The sequence below is a fragment of the Rhyacophila brunnea genome, unplaced genomic scaffold (genome assembly GCF_057557595.1).
Source record: "Rhyacophila brunnea isolate RB1 unplaced genomic scaffold, BYU_Rbru_1.0 scaffold_178, whole genome shotgun sequence".
Lineage (NCBI taxonomy): Eukaryota > Metazoa > Arthropoda > Insecta > Trichoptera > Rhyacophilidae > Rhyacophila > Rhyacophila brunnea.
In genome coordinates, this window is record NW_028232835.1 from 66,532 (window position 1) to 76,832 (window position 10,301).

A 10,301-nucleotide genomic window follows, 5' to 3' on the forward strand; every position below is an offset into this window, starting at 1 on the left:
GAAGGCAAAACCTCTGTAAAATACCTTTTACACAAGAATGTAATGAATAAATAATTAACTGAACTCTTACATCGAAGAATCGAAAATTTTGCTTTTACAATAACGTAAAAGTGAAAAAAAAAAATCGATCACGGATTAAAAAATCCAATTGTGCAGACCAATTTTTGATTTTCTTGTGCTTTAATATATATAACAATATCTTTTATGCTAACATCATCGAATTTTTTATGGTATTTTAAAGTATATTCTTTTATAATATTTTTTTATTTATGTGTTTTTTTTTGCCTCGCAGTTTTAGACTTGCTCTATAAGCATAACGTGATAAATATCCGCGAACCAGGATATCCATATCTTTGGCTATATCCAATTCTCTTATATCTTCTTCGATGCCTCTCGACTTTCAAGATCTTTAGTCCAAGAAGTTTCCTTAATCCTATAGTTTGAATATATACCACAATTTGTTTTGTGACTTAGAGTTATCTTTTAAAAGCATAAAATCATAATTAAATTCCTTAAAAAAAATTTGTTACTATTTCTGGATAAAAATCCACCTAATTGATGTAAATAAATATAGGAAGATATAATGATAGACTTATTTATCGCTTCGAGCTTCTCTAAATAATAATATATGCATAATTAGTGCTGCATATTATTCATACGTTTACTATCGGGTTAATTTTAAATAAATCATATTTTATAGAATACATCCACAAAATACCATAAGTCGTATAATAAGGAATTGGTGATGTCAATAGAAGCGAAAGCATGTGTATAGACAGTAGTATTGTGAAAAAAAACATGAATATATAAGTCTTGAGCGTAGAAGAAGCATTAAAGAGGACTGTAACGATGATGTGCTTTTAAAAAATATACAGCAAACCTCTATTATAGAGCAATCCAAAGTTTTGAGAGAAAAAACTTAAAAAGTTACAAATAACTAACCCTCTATTAGTAAATATTTATTTATATTATATTATACATTACATCACATCACATGGAATATTGTATTCACAAGATATTAAAAGTCGTATATTAAGAATTTAGGAATGCATTTTGAAGCAGAAGCATATAGAAAACGTAATAATTTACAAAAATACCTTGAATTATATGTCTTGAAATAACGAGATTTAAGATTTACAAACCAAATATGTTTTAAATGGCAATCCAAAGTTTTGCGTAAAATAATTTAAATGAATTAAAAATAAATAAATCTACAAATACATTAGTGTGATTATTAAAAAAATTATCCATCATACGGATTAATCTAATATTTTTTGATGTGAAAAATGTATGATCTTGATAAGTTCATATTTAAAATCACATCTAGATTTAAAAAATGATGCCTCTAGTGATCAGAGGTTAATCAATTTTTAAATTCTGCATAAGATGATTAGCATAGACTCAAACTGGCGCTGTGGATGCCCTTGATTTTAATGATTTGTTTTTTAACCACATCAATTTAAAAAAGAATGCAATTTGGACGTATTTCCATTAAAACTATGCCCGTGAAAATATTTTTGATATTTATTTATATGGCTAAAATGCTTTGATTTGTATTTTATATTTGATCTTGCTTTTAAATTATTATCTCAGTGCAATTTATTAAATAATAAATGTATTCTACGAATATTAATTTTGTAAAACTTGTCGTTGTCAACGTTTAATAGAAATGATTAAAATCGAGCCCATATTTTGATTCTCAAGGCGTTGAAAATCATATATGAACTCATTCATGGTATCATATATATAAACTTCGGTAATTCGTTATTTTTTTATTTCTGAAGTTAAAAGCCATTTTAGAAAATCACATATTATACCATACAAAACGACACAAATATTATCAAATTATAAAAGTTTTAGATTTATAATATTATCTTATTCCAAGAAATCTATATATGTTTCTGAGAAATTCACGCTATAGATTCGCAAGGAAAAGTGACTTTTCAATCTTGGCTGCGCTAATATAATAATATTCTTAGAAACATCTATGTACGTTTGAAATTGTAAAAATTTGCCATGAAAATGCTATAATCATATGTTTGTATATTTTCAATCGAAATATTTTATTTGCTCTTCTCATATAAAAATTCCAATTAATGATATAACCGTATAATTTTTTAGATAAATTTCCTAATAGTTAAAAAAAATCTTATGGCGACCTTTTATGAAAATAGCAAGCCAAAACGTGGTTGAAAAAATACGAAATTATATTGAATCAAAAAAAATTAAATGTCTTCAGAAAAGTAAAAAAAAATCAATAATCAAATATTATTCAAAATAAACTATATAGAAAGTGTCAGGGGCTATGTTTTTTTATTTAGACTAACTTTTTTTACAAATAAATCGCTATACGCATCTTAATATTTCTAAAATCTAAACTTTTTCTCAGATCAGAACATAAATTTTATAAGTACTAGATTTTCTTATGACGTAAACTGAAGTAAATATGAGTAATTCATGTATCTTTTATTTTAAAAACATCATATAACAAAGTACTAGAAAAAAACAACTGACCAGGATTGATGAATAGTAGTTCATTGTACCTTTTTAAATGAAAAACATCAGAAATTTCGTGTCTAAATACTCTAAAATCGTAGTTTGTTGATGACAGTGAATCCATCTGATTTTTTTGTTATTATTTTGGGTGTATAAATATTTTTTTATATAAAGAGATCAGCTAAATATTCTTAGCAATCAAAAATGTATTTTAGTTCTTCTATCTGTCAAAAATTTCAGTCGATATTTTGTTATTCCATCGCGATTTTTGCGAATATGTTCAGAATAATTCATTTTCCACCCATGTATCTTATCTTTTCAAACCAAAAATTTTGAAAATTTAAGCCCTATTATTATTTTTTATTCTACTTTTTTTCTTTAAAATTCTTTAAGTCTTTAATGAATAAATTAATTAATTTGGGGTAATTTACTTTTTATTGTGTCAACAAAGTTATTTAAGAAGTGCCAGACACTATTGATGTGCAGAAATGTTAGATACAAGGTCTTAAATCACTTTTATACTAAATATACATGAAAATTTTATTCAGAAATTCAAAATTTAAAATATGAAACATACGAAGGCATTAAACATAATTTCATCATTACAAAACAATTTTCATTATGATATTTTCAGCGTTTTTTTTTCTTATTTCACTTGTTTCAATTAGATATGGCTTAAAAAAATTATTTATCTTCAAGAATAACTACTAAAATATTGAATTTTTTCCCGGAAATACATTAAAAATAATATATAGTGGTTTTGTCTAATTGTTTATTATTTTATTATTTTTTTTCTTTTAAAGTTATCGAATAAAATCGTTCTTATATTCTTCCGGGAAATATTATAAGGTTAAAATGTCTAAAAAATAATGATTTGTACATTTTTTTACACAACTTAACGAGTGGAATATCATTGAATAAAAAAATCAATCGGATCATAATTTTATCTTTAACTAGTTACTCGGGTGGTTTTATACGTGATTCAACTAAGCAAAGATGTTTAATAGTCAACAGACGCTGTTAAAATGGTGTTTTTTTAGACTAATTGACCTCACACTCAATATTTGTTTCTGAAATATTGCAATAAGTATTTTACTCTTATTTATATAAAAAAAATTTCGGAAAGCTGAAAAACCTTTTAGAGGCGCCTTCTTAATCTCAAGTACTGTATTTTAATTATTTAGTTGCCCCATAGATTCTGGGTTATAAATTATTGAAAGATCAATTTTAAGTATAGGAAATTTTTAAAAAAGATATAGAAAAATAAATGGCTAAGAAAAAATTTTATTAAAAATTTACGTCTTATTAAATAGGGTTTCATATATAAAGGCCAAGTCTATTTATATAATCATCCCTAGAAATTCTTTAGATTAAAAAAAATTTATGGAATAATTAAATAAAATTTATGGAATAAAAATATTAAAAATCAAAACACCAAAAAGGAGTCTATTCATTATATTTCAATGCAAATATATCCGTTTTAATTTAAAATAAATTTATTACAAATTTGAAAATAATACAATTTACTTACACCCGAGATTGGAAAAAGAAATATAAATATTTCAAGTGAGTATTTTGCTGATATAGACAAAGAAAAACTAGACAAAAGAATAAAATTATAGCTATTCAAATTACTGAAACCATTAAAGTTCATGTATACAAAAAGGGCATATATTTACTTATTTTTAGATAAATGCGCCCTGTATTATAAAACTCGTAATCTAAATTTAAAATCCTTAAATGACGGTCAATTTTTTGGATAAATTAACTAACGGCTAAGTAATGATATGATCGTAAATTAAAGGATGCAATATTCAGTGGCTTATAAATTTGGATGTAAAGCCAGTATTTTTTATTTAAGAAAAAATCATAAACGAACACTATAGGTCATTTTAATGGAATTTATAAATTAAAGGATCAAAAACACTAGATTTAAAAAATATTGGTTTTTTTATTATTATAATCTTAAGAAAAAATAGATGCTCATGATCAAAAGGTTTTTTTATATTTAAAACGGTTTTTTTAAAATTTTTCGATTTAGAAGTCGATACTTCTATTGATTTTATATCTCTGACACAACGATAAAAATCATGTTTCTCATCGTAAATTAAGATTCTGCAAAAATTTTAACATCCCGAAATAACAATAATGTGCATAAACACAATTAAATCGTATATTTGTAAATTTAGCACAAATTTACATTTTTATCTAATGCTGAAAATGCAACTGATGAAATACGTGGTGATATTAAAAATTATTAACACTAAATATAATATTAATAAAACTTGCACAACATATGATGATTTTTTATAACTAGATACGATAAATCATGATTTATTATTCTTTTTATTTTATTTTTTTTATTATAGAATTAAGCGCTATAAATAAAATAGCTTAAGATAGATATATTTGCGATTATATAACAATCAAAAGATTTATTGAGGTTTAAAATGTTTTTTAAAGGTAAATATTATTGTGTTTTTTACTAATGAAAAATATATAGAAATCGAAAACCCTCATCTATATTAAAGTTCAGTAATAATGTCATATGAGTTTTAAAACCACCTTTAACATCCTAAATCCGCTTTTTAGTACAATTTTTCAAAGCTTGAAATTTTATCTAGCAGCATATTTTCGTATGAAGAGCTTTTAATAGTGTCATAAAACCATTATAAAGGCTTCATCTTCGAAAAAATACTTAAAATCAAAAATGTTATAAGTAAATCTGTGCTGAAATATGATATTTTTCTGCCAGTATAATTAGTATATTTGGAGGTTTTATCTTTATTTTTTGTAAAAATCAATGTTTATAAAGGTGCTATAATATGTTTAAAAGATCAAGCTGTAAAATTAATGGTTTAAAAGTTATCAAATTAGAAACGCTCCATATTGTTTCTAATCATTATTTATAATAAGAATAAATAGAAATAAAAAAAGTTGATGTTGAGCTGCAAAAAGAAATCATACAAATAAAACAATATATTACGGTCTTTTGTATTTATAAATTCTTGTTCCTTTGCTTTAAAAACTTTCCTACACACAACCTTTTGTTGTATACTAAATTACATATAATTTATGGAAACACTGTAAATTTGGCTTTTTTACGTTATCTTTTCAAGTAAAGATAAATTATTTATAACATTGTTTTTAAAAATGTACAATTTATTTATTTATGAGTTAAATTTCTTTTTATCAATTAAAAACTGGTTCAGCTGAGTGGGAATATTGCACAACTCCTTGATGCATCTTTTGACACCTTCCCCTGGTCTATCTTCATCAACTGCTCTTCTTCTCTCAAATGAGATGAGTTTAGTGTCTTTCGGTATGTGAGAGCTTGCATGTGTGCTACTACTTCGTCCGAGATTTTAACACATACAATAAATATATTCCTTAAATTAATGCTTAAATATTATAATAAGTATCTGATTTATAATTATTAAAAGTTTGCACCAGCCGGGAGTCGAACCCGGGCCGCCGCCTTGGAAGGGCGGTGTTATACCACTTAACTACTGGAGCTTAAAAAATGGAAATTTAAATCTAAGATTACCATTTTAAAGAACGTTAAATAAAAAAAAATAATGGGGCTATAGCCGTATAATACAAAATAAAATATAGTGCATATTTGTTTGATAAATCCCTTTATTTTCCAAATAACTTACTGTAAATACAACTCAAAATATAAAATATAAAATATAAAATATAAAATATAAAATATAAAATATAAAATATAAAATATAAAATATAAAATATAAAATATAAAATATAAAATATAAAATATAAAATATAAAATATAAAATATAAAATATAAAATATAAAATATAAAATATAAAATATAAAATATAAAGCATCAAGATACGTGATGCTTTATACGTTTTACAGAAGAAGATCAGTTGGTGAAGGTGTCAAAATATTCATTAAGGGTTGATTCTATATTAATAATGGCTGTATACATCTTAGCAGATAGAATTCTTAATTGAAGAAACTTGGACCAAAATAAAAAAAATGTGTTTTTATGTGTTTTTAAAATCACCAAGAATGTGGCTATAGTTAATATTTTTACAAACATGTCGTTTTAACCAAAATAAGTCATGAAGTGTTTTTCACATTTAGATAAATATAAAATATCTTTAAGTATATAATGAGCAGTTCTAATTTCTTTAGTAAAAAGATTAAAGCCATAACGTAGAGACCACATTTTAAATTGGTGATTCTTTATAAGTAGCGTTAAATGACGTGTTACATTTCATAGGTCTACAAATTAGCATAATAAATATAAACTAAGGGCAAAAGACTTCGACTATTATGAGATTGCTTTTTCATTTATAATTTAGAAAATTTAACATTGCTGCAATATAATGGATGTATTCGATGAATTAGTTTAACATCCATCTACAGTTAAAATAAAAAAATATATTCACAAATATTCATGGTTTTTTCCTATATATTATTAACCCGCATATATTGTATGTTTGAATTGAATCACCGTGATATTATATTATAAATTATCCGCATATTTGTTTCTTTAGCACATTGTTTAAAGTCGGATCATAATCAATCAGAACAAAATATTTTTTATTTATGATTTTCATCTTATTCTTTACATTTCATGAATTTAAATTATTCAACGGTTCCTACTAATCTTGTGGAGATTAATTTAGACATTCAATACCAATATTTACGGAAAACAACGAGTTTTAAATGTTATTTAATCAAAAATACAGGTAATGTACCGCTTCAATTATGTATAAAAAAAATTATCCCGATAATAATTTAAGTTTACGATGTTTACAAGATAGATTCTTTATAAATAATAACTTTGTTGGCAAGAAAAAATATTTTGATAAAATGAAACTTATACTTAGTTTATTTAAGAGCAATAATTTACCTAATTATAATTTGTCTTTGCACATTAGATCAACACTTACATCGTATTTCATATTATCCTTGCAAAATCCTTTTAGGGTCATCTCATTAAAAAACTTTCCCTCTACACTCTCAAATTTTTTATCCGGTTCTGACCCATCATTGCATTTATCATAATTTATTTTCTTTAATTCGGTTATAATATGTTCGGTGAGCCGTTTTCTGTCGCCATAAACCTTTGTAACATAATTATATTGTTTAGATGACATTCCAAGATCTTTATTATCTTCACCTTTTTCATCTTTGCTCACATCTTCAAAATTAAAGAAGACCATATCGATTCTAATTGAATCATTTTCTTCCCTACTATTATTAACTATATTTAACGTGACTAGACTTTGAAAAAATGGTATGTAATCTTTCACCACTTCTTTGACTGGATCGTCGTCGATTTCTGAATCTTCATATGCTGATAATAGTGACCACATCAAAGGAAGAATTATCATATGTGCTCACTAGAAATCATTTTTTAAATACCTTGGTTGTTTTGATTCTGATTTTAACTTGTATTATATATGATGATCATTTTATTTGAATAATTTATCTAAAACAATCATTTTTACACTTGTTAAAATTTATCTAATCTTATTGCCTTTCACATATTCTAGATATGGATATGAATCTATCTAAAATTTTCTGATTTATGTTATTATAACTATAAATCTCGCACTAGAGACATTTTTATGGTACAAACAGGACGTGACATTAATCATTTTTTGAGAATGATGGGATTGATGAAACACATCTCTCTTGAAATGAAACAAAACTTACAATCATATTAAATGTCAAAGTTGTGCTTGAGCTAGACAAAAGGGTTCGAAAGTATATAACACAAAAAACCACTTATAAAACTATGTTTATTCATAGAAATTTTTACTTATAAAGCATTTTGGGATACAGTTTTGCAATAAACACCTTTTTTTTTAAAAAATATTATTGTTATATATGAAAAATAAAATGATTTATGTCCATGCAATTTCATAATAAAGTAAACGAAATCCGAAAAAATTTCAACTTAAGTTTTTAAAAAGTATTTTTATTGATTGTATTAGATAGTGAGAGTTATGATCATGGATTTTATATATGATAAATGGTGTTATGGATTCCTTTAAAAAACAGATTCCGTGATTTGCCGCACTTTTCGATGATATTTATATTTTTCAGACAGTAATTTCATTAAAAATCAATATTTACTGCATTCTTTTTATACTCTAATATTATAATTCTGCATTTCTAACGATTTTTTGCATTAAACACAAAACAGTCATGTTATTATTATCACCTTTAGAATAATTAACTCAAAATTAATTAAAAAACGAAAAACTATAGACAGTATAATTTTTGGCTAAATAAATGTAATAAAATATGATCGAGTTTGTAATAATCAGTTAACTAATGCTGTATAAAAATTGAGGGGATTTAAAAAGCAGCTATAATTAATTTTTTGGCAACAATCAATGAAATCACAATAAAATGCATATCTATTTCTATAAAATCTTTATAATAAATTTGTGTATTAAAAGTATAACTTTCATAGGCTAGTGTAGCGATAAAAAGTATTGTAAACAAGAATTTAGTGATTTATTGGGATTTTTGCTTGATACAATCCTAGCAAAAAATTTTAATTTAAAAAATTTAAATAATATATGCCCGCGTTTCTCGGAAAAAACATAAATTACAGTTAAAAACATTTTTGAAATATAATTTGTTATCATAAATAAACCATCTTCAAAGCGAAGGGGTATTTTTTTGTTATTAACGCCAATTTATTGTATATCTTTCTATTCAAGCTCCAATAGAATAAACAAATGCCTATGAATATCAATAATTATATTATGAATCATTGTAGACTTAAGGATTAGAATCATTTAAAATAAAAGAAACAATAACTAATTATTATATTTCATGGGGATATGTGTAATTTCTTTTAATGACTCTATAGTCTAATTTTATTCAGGACGTGGGCCTCAAAAATAATAGTGTTTTTAAGATAAATAAATAAGATTGAAATCGTATAATTAGCTCTAGGCTCCAAAAATTGTGTAAACTGTTGATAAAAGAAATCATATACATATTTTCACGATAAGAAAAATATTTGGAAATTACACATTTTATCTTGATAAATGCCGATAAGTCAGCTTCTATGGTAGAAAATTTAAAAATAAACTCTAAAAATAAAGCTTAAGCTATTTTGTTATTTCATAAATTTTATTTCCTATTAATCATTGTAGTGACACTAGATACGTATACCCTTGTTTATTGCTTCTTATATATTATCACATACAACTCAGCTATCTGTTTTATGTTAGATATTGCTTAGTTTTTGTTATAGAAAGATGATAAGCCTTGCTTAAAGTCTTTTAATTTTTCTACAAGACCGATTTTATGTGGAATTTTGAAACCTAGCAGTCTAAAGTATATAAAAAAAATGTAAAACACCCAAATACGAAATTCAACGATATTTTGGGGTAAATGAAATAATATTTATTGGTCTTTTAGTCCAAATATAATTAATATCAATACTCTGCGCAATAAGATCCTGCCATATGAATCCAATTTTTTGCGAAATAATTAATCTTTAAACGCTTATTTTACTACAATAATAGTTACAGATATCTAAAAATATTATTAATGTAAATTTAATATATTTTTTCATGGTTTATATAGAAATTATCTTTCAGCAGCTACATTTTATTCATTTAAAACATACATATTCATCTATAATTTAGATTCGAAAAAAATCTTCTATTGAGACCTTTGATATATATTTATACAATTTTCAAAGTGAATGATGTTATTACTGATGTTCTCTTATATCATTTTGTGTTCTTAATTTACAAAATTTGTAGTATTTTTACTATTTCCCACTTATTATTAAGCCA

The 10,301-nt window shown here is 24.4% G+C and overlaps 1 non-coding gene across 1 annotated transcript; it reads right to left on the minus strand.

Moving 5' to 3' along the window:
- Positions 1-5,941: 5,941 nt before the first annotated feature.
- On the minus strand, positions 5,942-6,012 carry TRNAG-UCC (transfer RNA glycine (anticodon UCC)). The gene has a single exon. It is a non-coding gene; the product is annotated as a tRNA-Gly (tRNA).
- Between the last annotated feature and the right edge of the window lie 4,289 nt (positions 6,013-10,301).